The sequence below is a fragment of the Tamandua tetradactyla genome, chromosome 7 (assembly GCF_023851605.1).
Source record: "Tamandua tetradactyla isolate mTamTet1 chromosome 7, mTamTet1.pri, whole genome shotgun sequence".
Classification (NCBI taxonomy): domain Eukaryota; kingdom Metazoa; phylum Chordata; class Mammalia; order Pilosa; family Myrmecophagidae; genus Tamandua; species Tamandua tetradactyla.
The window spans coordinates 75067197-75082440 of NC_135333.1; the positions used below are offsets into that span (position 1 = coordinate 75067197).

General features: G+C 37.2%; 1 protein-coding gene across 6 annotated transcripts in view; it reads right to left on the bottom strand.

Annotated features, from left to right (window-relative positions):
* Positions 1 to 15196, bottom strand: part of DUSP16 (dual specificity phosphatase 16) — a 102590-nt gene extending 87394 nt beyond the window's left edge. Inside the window, exons 1-2 of one of the 6 annotated variants that reach the window (XM_077170099.1) lie at positions 8461 to 8998; positions 8196 to 8330 (exon numbers count right to left, since the gene is read on the bottom strand). The gene's annotated coding sequence lies outside the window, so the exon portion shown is untranslated. Of the gene's footprint in view, positions 1 to 8195; positions 8331 to 8460; positions 8999 to 13618; positions 14421 to 14734 lie in introns of those variants that run through there. The other 5 variants (XM_077170092.1, XM_077170091.1, XM_077170100.1 and 2 more) reach the window with 5 other exon arrangements.
* Positions 15197 to 15244: the final 48 nt, after the last annotated feature.

Sequence of the window (15244 nt, forward strand, 5' to 3'; positions counted from 1 at the left end):
GCTACAATGCAGGATGGAAATCAAACACCTTCCCTTACGGCTTACCTGAGACAAATATGCAGCATGAACTGCTATTGATATGGAGAAAAGCATAACAAGCAAAAGGGGATGTTCCACCAAGTTTTTAACCATAGTGACTAAAATGCCCCACTCTGCTGGAACCGAGGGCATTTTCTCTGAATGTGGTTTAAGGGTATTTTGTTATAAACTATATGCATATCTTTCTCCTATTAAAATAAAAATGTAATTCATTTCCCATTTTCAATGGAAATTTGGGACAGAAGCAATGAGTAACCTAATTTTAGCTTTAACCTTCATCATCAAGATCTTTATTAGAGATACTCCCTAGCATCTAAAACTCGCCAGACATTTTCATATCCTCTCTCTAAAGCTGCCTGCTTTTTAAATAAAGATAACAAAATGTGAAAGATTCAGAAGAAAAGGAAAAAAAAAGAGAAAAGAATTTTAGAACTGAAAGTTACTTCATAAGATCATTTATTCCAATTAGATCTAATTCTTGCTTTATATACAGTTGAAAAAACAGATTCAATAATCTCTAGATTAGCTCATAGTTAATCGTGTTATAGATCTGTATACATTTCCCCTAAAATAAGAAAGAAAATGAATATGGCCATGTTTGAGGGGAACACTAAAAACAGCTTCAGGACTAAAAGCAATTTTAATAAATTACCTAATATTCTTAGTGCTTTCCTTTCTGCATCTGAGAGAGAGACAGCTAACTCAGCAACAGACACTTCCTCCCCCTAACTTGCTTACAGAACCCCAGTTTTGCCCCTGGGCAACAACTGGCCTAACCCTCAGCGACCCTGCAGGAGGAATGCTGAGCCCAACATGGTGATCTCATTCCCCCAGTCCACCCCGTGAATGGCAGTAATCTCGTGAGGCAGTTTAAGAAAATGAGACCAGGTCTGATCCGGGAACGTCTTGGATTTTGTTTTCTGTTAGGCAGGTAGAGGAGGAGGGACTGCTTGCTCTGTCCCCTCCCTCTTTCTTGACTTAAAAAGGGATGTGATACCTGAAGCTGAAGCAGCCATTTTGTGACGTGGAAGAAACAAGTATGGGCACAGTAAGTGAACATGCAAAAGATGGTTAAGTAGAGAGGACCTAGAGCCTTGAGGATAAGGCTAAGCAGTTGAACCCTGAGACCATCAACCTCTGAACTTCTCTAAAATACGTAAGTAAATAATAAATAGTTCATGGTTTAAGCCTCTGTTGGTGACTCTCTATCAACTACAGCTGAAAGCAGTCCTGAATTAAAAAAAAAAAAATCTGTAGTATACTATAATTTTCCTGCCCATTACAAACACATATTCCACTTAAACACAACTAAAAAGCGACAGGACTACTTTTCTCTTGTAGAGTTAACAGAGACCTATTCAATGACTTTATAGTCATAGTACCTTAAGTATATGACCCTATTAAAATAAACACATAATTTGGAAAACAAAACATGATTTAGAATCATATTTGTTCTTTTATTACCGATTTTGATCCTGTCTTCACCATCTCCAATCCCTTTTGCAAATAAGCACTATACAAATAACAAATTAATAAATGATATCTGGAATAAACTTCTGTCGCCTTTAATCATATCTGTTAGTAAATACTAAACTATTAAAATTTCATTCCTGAAATTGTAGCTCTTTGCCTGGCTCTGTTAATCCACATAGTCTTACTGATAAACAAAGCTTAGAGAGCTACCTAACACTACACCTAACTCATGGTATCACTAAATGTTTTTCTCTACTGTAACTGTCTGAGCATACAGGTTATAGAATTTGATAACTGGTAAGGCATTAAAATAAAAGTCAGACTTTCTAGCACAGTTATTTTAGCTATATTTTGATGGAAATCTTTCATATAGACGTTCATATCCATGACTCCTGCTGCACTCATCTCCTCCTTCCCCTGCCGGATTCTTCCAGCACCCAGCACCGGGGAACCCAGTTCTTCCTGTAGTCCTCCTCCAGGTCCTCTAATGCTTATCTCCACTCTATCTGGAGCCCTGCTCGCCTCTGGTTGTTTGCATGATCACTCTACTCCAATCCTCTTCTCTTTCACTATTTCCTCTTTCTCACCTTATTTGTCTTCTGTCATCTCACAGCTTTCCCAGGGGGAAAAAATAGAACAACTCCCTAGTTAGGAAGGAACAAACTGCCAAGAGCCCTCCACTCTCCCCTCACATATGTTATCATCTTGCAATTTAAGGAAAAACATGGCTGAATACCCCGATCTTGAGCACAGACAGAAATGAGTGTGAGCATGTGCTCATACGTATAAGTGGGCTCAGTGTGAGCATGTGCTGTGTTGATATCTGCTCTGACGGTACAAAAGCAATGGTGGGTAAAACTGCTGGTGTTTTTGCATGACTCAAAGCATTAAACTATACTTAAAGCAATTCTATTCTTCCCTTCCAATCAATCATTTATATATATATATATATATATAGTTATATATATATATATATATTTTTTATTATATATATATAAAAGGGGCAAATTCCACTTAATGCCCTTGATAAAGCAATAAATTATTAATTTTATTAAATCTCAACCCTTGAGAACAGGTCTTTTTACTATTCTATGGGATGAAAATGGAAAGTCCCATAGAACACTTCTGCTATACACATAAGTACAATGGTTGTCCAGAGAGAAAGCATTTATGTAATTGTTTGAATTGTGAGCTAAACTAACTACTTTTTTCATGGAATACCATTGGTGCTTATAAGAATGGAAGGTAGACAACTTTTGGTTATTCAGAGTTAGCTATTTGGTAGATACTTTCTCTAAACGAATAAAGTGAGCATGTCATCTCAAGGAAAAATAGACAATATCTGTCGCCAGTGATAACATTTGAAATTTCAAGAGAAAACATGAATTTTGGAAAACTTGTATTTGTGACTACTTCCCAGTTCTCAAAAGGCTTTCCTGATGAGACTGATGGTCATATTAATAAATACGATTTTTTTAAATGTTGTGTAATGAAAATGTGTAAACATTTGAAAGATGTGCCTAACTCAGTAAAGTATTATTTTTCAAATGACCAAAGTATGACGTCACAAAATCACACATAGGTCAAAGATCTATTCAAAGTACAAGATGGACCAATAGTTTTGTTTACCTTTTAATATATCATGTTTCTTTTAATGTTAATCTGTTTTTCCAACAGAACCTTAAAGTAGAAGTGACAAGTCTGACTTTTACTATTCTTTATTGAAATTTTTATTCTAGAAAATCAATTAATGTAATACACCATATCAACAAATCAAAGCAGAAAAATCACATGATCATCTCAATTGATGCAGAGAAGGCATTTGACAAGATTCAACATCCTTTCCTATTGAAAACACTTCAAAGGACAGGAATACAAGGGAACCTCCTTAAAATGATAGAGGGAATATATGAAAAACCCACAGCTAATATCATCCTCAATGGGGAAAAATTGAAAACTTTCCCCCTAAGATCAGGAACAAGACAAGGATGTCCATTATCACCACTATTATTCAACATCGTGTTGGAGGTTCTACCCAGAGCAATTAGACAAGAAAAAGAAATACAAGGCATCAAAATTGGAAAGGAAGTAGTAAAACTATCACTGTTTGCAGACGATATGATACTATACGTCGAAAACCCAGAAAAATCCACAGCAAAACTACTAGAGCTAATAAATGAGTACAGCAAAGTAGCAGGTTACAAGATCAACATTCAAAAATCTGTAGTGTTTCTATACACTAGCGATGAACAAGCTGAGGGGGAAATCAAGAAACGAATTCCATTTACAATTGCAACTAAAAGAATAAAATACTTAGGAATAAATTTAACTAAAGAGACAAAAGACCTATACAAAGAAAACTACAAAAACTGTTAAAAAGAAATCAGAGAAGACCTAAATAGATGGAAGGGCATACCGTGTTCATGGATTGGAAGACTAAATATAGTTAAGACGTCAATTCTACCTAAATTGATTTACAGATTCAACGCAATACCAATCAAAATCCCAACAACTTATTTTTCAGAAATAGAAAAACCAATAAGCAAATTTATCTGGAAGGGCAGGGTGCCCCGAATTGCTAAAAGTATCTTGAGGAAAAAAAACAAAGCTGGAGGTCTCACGCTGCCGGACTTTAAGGCATATTATGAAGCCACAGTGGTCAAAACAGCATGGTACTGGCATAAAGATAGATATATTGACCAATGGAATCGAATAGAGTGCTCAGATATAGACCCTCTCATCTATGGACATTTGATCTTTGATAAGGCAGTCAAGCCAACTCACCTGGGACAGAACAGTCTCTTCAATAAATGGTGCCTAGAGAAATGGATATCCATACGCAAAAGAATGAAAGAGGACCCGTATCTCACACCCTATACAAAAGTTAACTCAAAATGGATCAAAGATCTAAACATTAAGTCTAAGACCATAAAACAGTTAGAGGAAAATGTAGGGAGATATCTTATGAATCTTACAATTGGAGGCGGTTTTATGGACCTTAAACCTAAAGCAAGAGCACTGAAGAAAGAAATAAATAAATGGGAGCTCCTCAAAATGAAACACTTTTGTGCATCAAAGAACTTCATCAAGAAAGTAGAAAGACAGCCTACACAATGGGAGACAATATTTGGAAACGACATATCACATAAAGGTCTAGTATCCAGAATTTATAAAGAGATTGTTCAACTCAACAACAAAAAGACAGCCAACCCAGTTACAAAATGGGAAAAAGACTTGAACAGACACCTCTCAGAAGAGGAAATACAAATGGTCAAAAGGCACATGAAGAGATGCTCAATGTCCCTGGCCATTAGAGAAATGCAAATCAAAACCACAATGAGATATCATCTCACACCCACCAGAATGGCCATTATCAACAAAACAGAAAATGACAAGTGCTGGAGAGGATGCGAAGAAAGAGGCACACTTATCCACTGTTGGTGGGAATGTCAAATGGTGCAACCACTGTGGAAGGCAGTTTGGCGGTTCCTCAAAAAGCTGAATATAGAATTGCCATACGACCCAGCAATACCATTGCTAGGTATCTACTCAAAGGACTTAAGGGCAAAGACACAGACGGACATTTGCACACCAATGTTTATAGCAGCGTTATTTACAATTGCAAAGAGATGGAAACAGCCAAAATGTCCATCAACAGAAGAATGGCTAAATAAACTGTGGTATATACATACGATGGAATATTATGCAGCTTTAAGACAAGATAAACTTATGAAGCATGTAATAACATGGATGGACCTAGAGAATATTATGCTGAGTGAGTCCAGCCAAAAACTAAAGGACAAATACTGTATGGTCCCACTGATGTGAACGGACATTCGAGAATAAACTTGAAATATGTCACTGGTAACAGAGTCCAGCAGGAGTTAGAAACAGGGTAAGATAATGGGTAATTGGAGCGGATGGGATACAGACTGTGCAACAGGACTAGATACAAAAACTCAAAAATGGACAGCACAATAATACCTAATTGTAAAGTAATCATGTTAAAACACTGAATGAAGCTGCATCTGAGCTACAGGGTTTTTTTGTTTTTTGTTTTTTACTATTATTACTACTTTTATTTCTTTTCTCTATATTAACATTTTATATCTTTTTCTGTTGTGTTGCTAGTTCCTCTAAACCGATGCAAATGTACTAAGAAACGATGATCATGCATCTATGTGATGATGTTAAGAATTACTGAGTGCATATGTAGAACGGTATGATTTCTAAATGTTGTGTTAATTTTTTTTTTCTTTCTTTCCGTTAATAAAAAAAAAAAAAAAAAAACACAATGAGATATCATATCACACCCACCAGAATGGCCATTATCAACAAAACAGAAAATGACAAGTGCTGGAGAGGATGCGAAGAAAGAGGCACACTTATCCACTGTTGGTGGGAATGTCAAATGGTGCAACCACTGTGGAAGGCAGTTTGGCGGGTCCTCCAAAAGCTGAATATAGAATTGCCATACGACCCAGCAATACCATTGCTAGGTATCTCCTCAGAGGACTTAAGGGCAAAGACACAAACGGACATTTGCACACCAATGTTTATAGTAGCATTATTTACAATTACAAAGAGATGGAAACAGCCAAAATGTCCATCAACAGAAGAGTGGCTAAACAAACTGTGGTATACACATACGATGGAATATTAAGCAGCTTTAAGACAGAATAAACTTATGAAGCATGTAATAACATGGATGGACCTAGAGAACATTATGCTGAGTGAGACTAGCCAAAAACTAAAGGACAAATACTATATGGTCCCACTGATGTGAACCGACATTAGAGAATAAACTTGGAATATGTCATTGGTAACAGAGACCATCAGGAGATAGAAATAAGGTAAGATAATGGGTAATTGGAGCTGAAGGGATACAGACTGTGCAACAAGACTGGATACAAAAACTCAGAAATGGTCAGCACAATACTACCTAATTGTAATGTAATTATGTTGAAACACTGAATGAAGCTGCATCTGAGGTATAGTTTTTTTATTTTTTAATTTTTATTTTTTTCTCTCTATTATCGTTTTATTTCTTTTTCTGTTGTCTTTCTATTTCTTTTTCTAAATCGATGCAAATGTACTAAGAAATGATGAATATGCATCTATGTGATATTAAGAATTACTGATTGTATATGTAGAATGGAATGATTTCTAAATGTGTTAGTTAATTTTTTTAATTAATAAAAAAATTTTTATTCTATAACATATATTCAACCTAAAATTTTCCATTTTATCCACTTTAAGGTATATAATTCAGTGTGTTAACTATATTTACAATGTATGCCACCATTACCAAAAGTTTGCCTCACCCCAAACAGAAATTCTGTACCAATTAACCATTCCCTACCTCCACCCAGCCCCTGGTAACTTCTATTTTAGTTTCTGACTCCATGATATGTTTTCAGATTCAACACTGCAACTAACCTTTAAGAATCTACCACTTGTAACATCCATAATTATGTGAAAAGACTATTACCATACATCTTTTCCTTTCCAACTACAAAGTCCATTGTGTAGCCAGATTTTCTTCATATACTTCAATTAAAAGAACATCACAACAAAATGAATACAATGGAAGCAGTAATGAAAACCCAGCTGTCTTGTATTAAGCAATATATTTTAAAATATGGTAGAAATGTAAATTAATGCTACTCTTCTCACTATTTCTTTTTTGGGGGGAATACCTTCTTTATAAAAGTATGCTACTTATATAAACATTTAATAAGTTTGTTACTTTTTAATGAATAAATATTTGAAATATTTCTCAGTTTTATTTCTATAATGTTAAATATTGATGCAGACCACATAAACAAAAACTCTTTGCCGTCCTCCACAATTTTTAAGGGTATAAAGGTATCCTGACACCAAAATGTTTGAAAACTTTTGGTGTGTATGACCACAAAAAAAAAGCATTTTAAGTAAGTGTATAGGTGAATGAGAACCCAACAAAGAATCAGAAGATCTCAGCTCCAGCTCTTTTTACTTGCTGTGAGATTTAAATAAATTACTTAGTATCTTTAAGTCTCAGTTTCTTCATCTATAAATGAATTAACTCGGGCAACAGTGGCTCAGTGGCAGAGTTCTCACCTGCCACGCCGGAGACCCAGGTTCAATTCCTGGAGCCTGCTCATGCAAACAAATAATAACTCATGTCTTATTCTAAGAATAAAAGGGACAAAATATAAACCATAAGATATATTTTTACAGATCTTAAAGTTGAGTTTGAAGTACTTCTTGTGATGGTTCTACTAATTCTTCCCATTCTTAAAAATACATCATTAAAGATAACTTACTGAAAATGCAAGAGATTATTGACTAGCCAATTAGCTCAAATGTCCAACCACACAGTTTTACTTTATTAAATATCTTCCCCTACATTGATATTTTCCATTCATTATTACGGACATACCCAAATCTACGCAAACGTAAATAACAAACCCAATGTGCCATCATCCAGCTTCAACAAGTACAAAAATTTTGCCATTATCATTTTATTTCCCATTTGTGTTTATGACTACTCTCAAGTTTTTTAAAAACAAATACTAGCCATCCTTTCATTTTGCCTATAAACACTTCCATACGTATCCTTAACAGATGAAAAAATTTTTAACATAAACACAATTCCATTATTATAGCCAAAAACTTTATGGTTATTAAATACAGATTACCATGTATCTGGTAGAGGAGAGGTGGAGAACAGGGAGAGATCTCAAAAAATGTTATTTTTCATTTTTCAGTTGGTTTGTATCATCAAAACATTTCTGCTGGTTTGTTTTCAAGTGAACACAAGATTTTAACTAAAGCTAGGAAGGAAGAGAAAATAACACCATGCTTTATATGCCATGTACAGTTAATAAAACAAAGTCAGGAACTTTCTTTCTGGAGAAGGTGCTTCTCTCCCAACCAAAAAAACAAACAACAACAAAAACATACCACAAAACAGGACAGATGGTTGACATTTGCTTTTCTGGAAAGTGACGAGAAGAGGACAAGCTCAGCGGCTCAGAAGGAAAGGAGGGAAGGAGCTGTTAGAATGTGAGCAGAGGGAGCCGACAGGAAACAATAACCTGCCATTTACGAAAGGATGAGGTCAGAGCCAGCCAGCCACAGGGTCAAGGAAGCTGGAGGTGTGATTAGACGCTAGGTCCTGGTGGGCACATACTGCTCAAACACCAGCAAGCACAAAAAACACTATTCATTAAGCTTGAGCAAACAGGTGCTGGAGATACATGATGGAGCTTCAATAAACACCAGCAGTTGTGAGAATTAATTCAATTTATTCAGCAAACATTTATTAAAAGCCAACTCTACCAGGCACTACCTTAGGATACGAATTGTGTATTTAAAAAAATTTATACAATGCATACATTAGGTGGCAATTACTCCTCTATATATGTTCCGAATTGTTTCAAGAGAGGAAACAGATATTTAACATTAATTTCTTTGCTACACCATTATGATTTATTGTGTATCTCTTCTATAAATTGCAGTTTTACCCCCACCACCACCCCCATACAAACATTAAAATCTGAATTCTACTGTCCTTCCCAAATACTTCTGAAAGTAAGTGTAATATCAGCTTTCATGCACACACCACACAGGCCCCTAGCACTTATATCCATAATTCTCTTCTAAGGGAATTTTTTTTTTTTTTAATACATGGGCAGGCACCGGGAATCAAACCAGGGTCCTCTGGCATGGCAGGCAAGCGTTGTTGCCTGCTGAGCCACTATGGCCTGCCCTCTAAGGGAAAATTTTAAGGAGGGACTCAAGGAAACATTATTCCTTTTTAAAATTTTTCTCTTTTGCGTAGGCTTACTACCTCAAGCCTGTCAGAACACACTATAGATGAAAACTGGTTAGGTGCATATAGAAAAATTTTCAAGAAGTTTGGTTCTATAGACACACCTTTGATATAAGCCCTTTTTGGAATCCCTTACAATTTCACCTATATAATTTTTTTTTTAAGTTTAAAACTGGAATAAATAGTGAAGGGGAAGGAACAGGTTTCTTCAGGGTACACTTTGTAAATGTGCCCCAAAACATGAAATAGTCACTAAGTCACAAAAAAATAGTCATTAATAATATTTTAGTTGACATGATAAAGAATATCCTCTAAACAGCAATGACCAAAAGAAAAAAGGAAAAAAATTCTGGTAGTGAGATAAGTACAAAAGGAATCCAGACTTTCCCATTTGGGAACACTTTCACTTCAGGTTTCTACTACCTGTAGAAAAAATAGTAAAAATTATAAACTGAAGACAATGTCTAGTGACAACCCCCCTACAGACTTTTTAGGAGAAAATTAAGCATACAGAGTACATGGCAATCCAAATGTCCCACTCAATTCATGTATCACACAGACAAGTCCTGGACAGATGTCAACCCTGACCCTATTCTACCAATTTGGTAATTAAGCCCAAACTGTTTGAACCCCGATACTATTTGCACATCATTTGTTTTGTATGCTCTCATATACAGCTCCATCAAAACAAACTGTCCTTGGAATTTAGCTTCACTTTTTAAGACTATTGTGACTATTTCTCCTAAGTTTATAACCCAAAACATAACAAGCCTAAATAAATAGTAAGCAATATTAACCTCACTGTAAAAACATAAGATTCTTAACAAATGGCAACATAAGAACTGTAGATAAACTAACTAGGAGTTAAAAATTCAAAACTTACATGTTTCCGTAAGAACATTTACAGAATAAGAGGGACCATGACTATAAATTTCCTTGAGCCTGGTCATTATCTTCCCAACACATCATTATGTCACTATTTGACATCAGATTTTCATGTATTGTTTACTTGTTTATTGTCCTGTCTTCTCCCACTAGAATGTAAGTCCCTTAAGGGAAAAAACCTTACTTACCTTCTTTTCTACTGTATGCCCAGTGCCCAGCACACAGAGATGCAAGACAAATCTGATTAATGAACAATGAACAAAAAACTTTCAACTTTGATGCCCCCCCCCCAAGCTTCCCTTCTCCCATACAAATGCTAACTATTTTTTAAGGCCAAAGTCAAATTCATTAGATCTCCCATGATTACCTCCCAGAAAACCCACCATCTCCTTCTAGTTTAAATCATAAATTTGGCACTTACCAGCTGTCTGATTATTGTTTATCTTTGCATACGTATATACTTGCCTTAAAATTCTCATAATCCTACCCTCCTTAAGAGCAAGGACCAGTATCCCAAACTTTTGGCATACACCTCAGCACATGTACATAGTACACCTTTAATAAATGTTTTGTTTTATTAGTTTATATTTGCAGTTAATCCAGAAATCAATTTAGTTACTAGTTTCAACTTCTCATAACTTATCCCTCCTTCCCAAATTACTCAAAATAGGCCATGAAATTGCAATGGGTCTCCCTCTCTTTTCAATTTATCTCCAACAATTTCAAGTTTTACATTCCTTGTTCATAACTTACTTTATTCACTACCTACCCCCAAGATTAAATTTTTCATGTAATAAAAAAAAATCCTCTTTTTGTTGGTATCTATAATGAGGTTCTAATCCCAATCAAGGAAAAGAATTTCATTACCGTCTTCTTGTTGCTGAGTATCTGAAGATAATTTTCCCTTTATATTTTCCTTTTATTTAAAGATATACCCCATTTCCTTCTTTACCAATTAAATGCTTGGCAAGCTTTTATTGTTTCTTTGTATCTGTCCTAGGAATCTGCCTTAGGTCCTACTTTTTGAGCCATTCCTATCTGGTTTTTTAGTCATGTATCTGGTTAAATTTCTAATCCCTTTTCTCAATCAGTCCGCGTATAAGAATGGCCTCTTTTTAAAGCCGGAGCCTGCTTTTGAAATTCCCACCGAACTTTATGAACCTCATCCACCCATACTACAGCCAACCCTTCATCATCTGGGCTAATAAAATGTATCAAAATATCCGATTATGCACAACACAAGAAAATCAGATAAAAACTAACATCTGGCTTTGGAATATATCATATGAGACTTTGGGCAAGACCAATTTTCTTCATGTTTTGCTTAAGTCAACATTAGTTAAGATTTTCTTTTATGATGGTCGATGTCTCGGTTTTTAAATTTGATGCACTTAATTTAAAAAGAAGCCAATCAAGTATCTACTGTGGTTTTCCCCACGAACCCTTTTCAACTAGTTTCTTCAATCTGTTGAGATATTTAATAAAATCTGGTTTCTGTTTCCCTTGATTTATGTACTCCCTTTTCTTGAGATTCTGATCCAAATTGGTCTATTCTGTCTTTATTTACTTCTCATTTTAAGTACCTTTTGACTGAGTTCTCAAAGCACTTTAAAAATGTTAAATCTTCAGTGAAATTTTTAGTCCAGATAGCACAGGATAGAAAACTTCATTTTCCTCAGATACACTAGGAAAACTTAGGCTTCTAACATAAATTACACTGGTAATTCTAGAAAAGTACATCTAGGAGATCATGATTGGTTGAAAAACAGAAAAAAATGTATATTGAACAGCTATCTAAGTCTGTTTGATCAATATATATATAAACTTTCCAAAAATGCCACTGAATTAAGTCCCAAATACCGGCATTTACAGAAAATAACATCAAAACAAACTCACACATCAACCCTAGACCTTCTCCTAGCCTCAAATCTACTCTTAAACTTTGATCTTGGCCTCACCTCCACTCTCAACCACACTACACATAATTTTTAAATATATAGGGAAAAAAAAGGAAACAACTGGGTTTACAGGAGATATCTTTTGATCCCTTCTCAGTTACTACCATTAAGATTCTGGTCATTGGGCCATGGTGGCTCAACAGGCAGAGTTCTTCGCCAGCCATGCCAGAGACCAGGGTTCAATTCCTGATGCATGCCCCTGAGAAAAAAAAAGCACACAAAGGGTGCAAGGGTAGCTCAGTGGTAGAATTCTTGCCTACCATGCGGGAGACCAGGGTTCATTTCCAGCCTATGCCCTTCCCCCAACAAGCAAACAAACAAACAACCCAACCAAATAAACAAAAAAAAGATTCTGGCCATCATCTCAAATTTTACAGATTTATTTTACAGTTACCAAACTGAACCAAAGGACAAGGACTTCTCAAATTAAACAAAGAGCAAAACTGGAAAATTCAGCACTTCTGTCCCCTGCCTCCCACTCCATAATCATGCACTCTCCAAAAAACTACAATGTCTAATCGGGCCACCCAAATAAACTAACCACAATTTTATACCAAATCATATATTTTACCTTGAGTTTCTAACATACCAGAAATTAAAATTTAAAAATTTAAACATCATTATAACAGTTCATACATTTTTAACATATGAATGTAGGTTTACAGTGCTTGAATTATTCTCATACACTATTATTCACCATGTTACCATCAGAATTAAGAATAAAATTTCTAATTTTTCCCCATGTGGAACTTTGATATGTGCAAATTATTTTATTTAAAAGACACCTTTGGGACTGTTATTCTTCAGTCCAAGTGTTTACACAAACTGTTAATAAATGTTAAGCAAAAGATAATTTTTTAACAGCAACCTTCCACACAGTCCTCAGACTCTGTTAATTCCACAATTTTATTTAAAAATAAAAAAACATTTCCAATGCCTAGTCATACTGACTAAAATACCTACACAAAGCCATGAATTCTTAGTTTTTCATTTACTTCTGCAAGCTGCTGCCTTTGCCAAATACAAAACTCCACAAACCTCAATTAATTAAGGTTTCCCAAGCTGTGTGTCCACCAATACACATAATTATCAAAAAAAAAAAGAAAGAAATAATTAAAAGTAATTGACCTTGGTTGGTAAGAGATTATTTTCTTCTTTTAAAGTTTTACCTTAAGTTTTAAAATCTCTTTCTTCCATGGAAATGAAATAGAACAAATTCTTTGAGGAAACAGTTGTCACCTACTTGCACTTTCAATCAGCCCCACTGGGTCGGTGACATAAAGAGGCATTTTTTTCTGACATCTAAATTCCCCAAATAGTAGTGATTAAGTCTTTCATCCATGGTAAACTTCAAAAACACCACACACACACGCACGCACGCATACCTGGTCGTTTTCTAAACAGGTTTGATAAGTTTTGTTCACTTGTAAGAATATTTACTTACAATCTTTAGAGCAGAAGTGGCAGCCAGAGGACCGGATAAATAAAACTTCAGAGTTTTTAAGATCCTGCATCTTACCTCACCTCCCCTTGCTTCACGCAGGACCGCACAGCAAACCCCACCGCAAATGAGATTATGCAACAAGTATTTTTCTCTCCACCTTACTCATTACAGGGTGGTTAGAGGTGTGCTTTCTCCAAACAACCTGAAACAATCCGGAGAACTTCAAAACGCCAAGAATCTTTGCAATTGGCATTTAATAAGCTTTAGATTTTACAATACCCATTCATTTTGTTAAACCTGGAAAAATCCTGAATTCTTTTTCTTTTTTTAAAAACCTACTTTTATTTTTTCAAGTTAACGACCGGTTTCCTTTAGCACATGCACCCAGCATCTGAAAACTTAAGGTTTTGCATAAGTATATTCTCCCTGGTGTTTTATTACATAAAATGAAACATGATAAACATGGGCTTTTTAAATTTTCTCACGTTTTATGGGGAATGTAAATAAAGACGTCACTAGCGCACCGGGCCCTGGTATGAAATTTTTTGGTTTTTTTTTTTTTTTGGTTGGTTGATTTGGTTTAAGAAAGCAACACCGTCACCACCCAGGTGGCCTCGCTGCTTACACCAAAGACGAATTGGGTATAATGGGAACAGTCAGGCCGGGGCCCCAATTGGCAGGCGTGTTGTGTAACAGTCGCGCCTGGAAGTGGGCAGCTTCGCTGGCGAAGGTACCGGGTCCCGCGGCGACGGCTCCTGTCCGCGGGGTCCGGACCCAGCCGACTCGGTTAGGCGCGGCGCTGCTAGAGGCGCACCGTCCGCGACCCCGCTGCCCGCCCCCTTCCCACTCGGGCCGGCCCCCAGCAAGGCCTACACCTCCACTTAAAACGTTCTCGCGAGTACCGGTCGCAGCCGCCCCCACTCCGCCTTCCGAAAAGGTGGCCGGGACGCCCGGAGGCGAAAGCAGATCCCGCCGGGCAAGAGCGCGGCGGCCGGCACAGAGGCTTCTGGGCGCGCCGCGAAGCGTCCATGCTGCTGGCGCGGGCAGGCGCCGGAGCCCTGCGTCCCCGCGCCCTCCGGCCCGCACACCCCGCGCGGCCCGCCGAAGGCCACTTACTTTGGGGACCGCCGGCCTCCCAGCTCCCACTGGGGGAAACGAAAGTTGTCATGCGTCTCCCCTCGGGCCCCCCTCACCTCCCGGACTTGCGAGGCGCCGCCGTGGAGCCGGGAGAGCGGCTGCGCTACCGCTCGCGTCCCGTCCCGTCGCTCTCTCCTCCTCCTTTTCTTTTCACTATATTATCTTCTTCTCTGAGGGGTGGGTGGGGGCAGGAAGCTTAGGAAGAGAGGAAACGTTTGCAACTTTTCTTCTCTCTTTCTCTTCCACAACCCCCTACCCAATCAGTCTTGAGAAAAAAATGTTTTAAAGGGGTGAAGAACTTGAAGAGGTAGAGTTGAGGGGCCGAGTCGGGAAAGTGAGGAGGGGGCTAGGGAGAGGTGATAATGGTTTAAAAACTGATTAAAGCCCCCCAAACAGTGATACACAGAAAGAGGGGGAGAAGCGGGGGGGGGGAGTGAGGTGGGGGTTGGGGGAAAGAGAAAGAGTCGCTGGTCAGGAAACTTCAAGCGC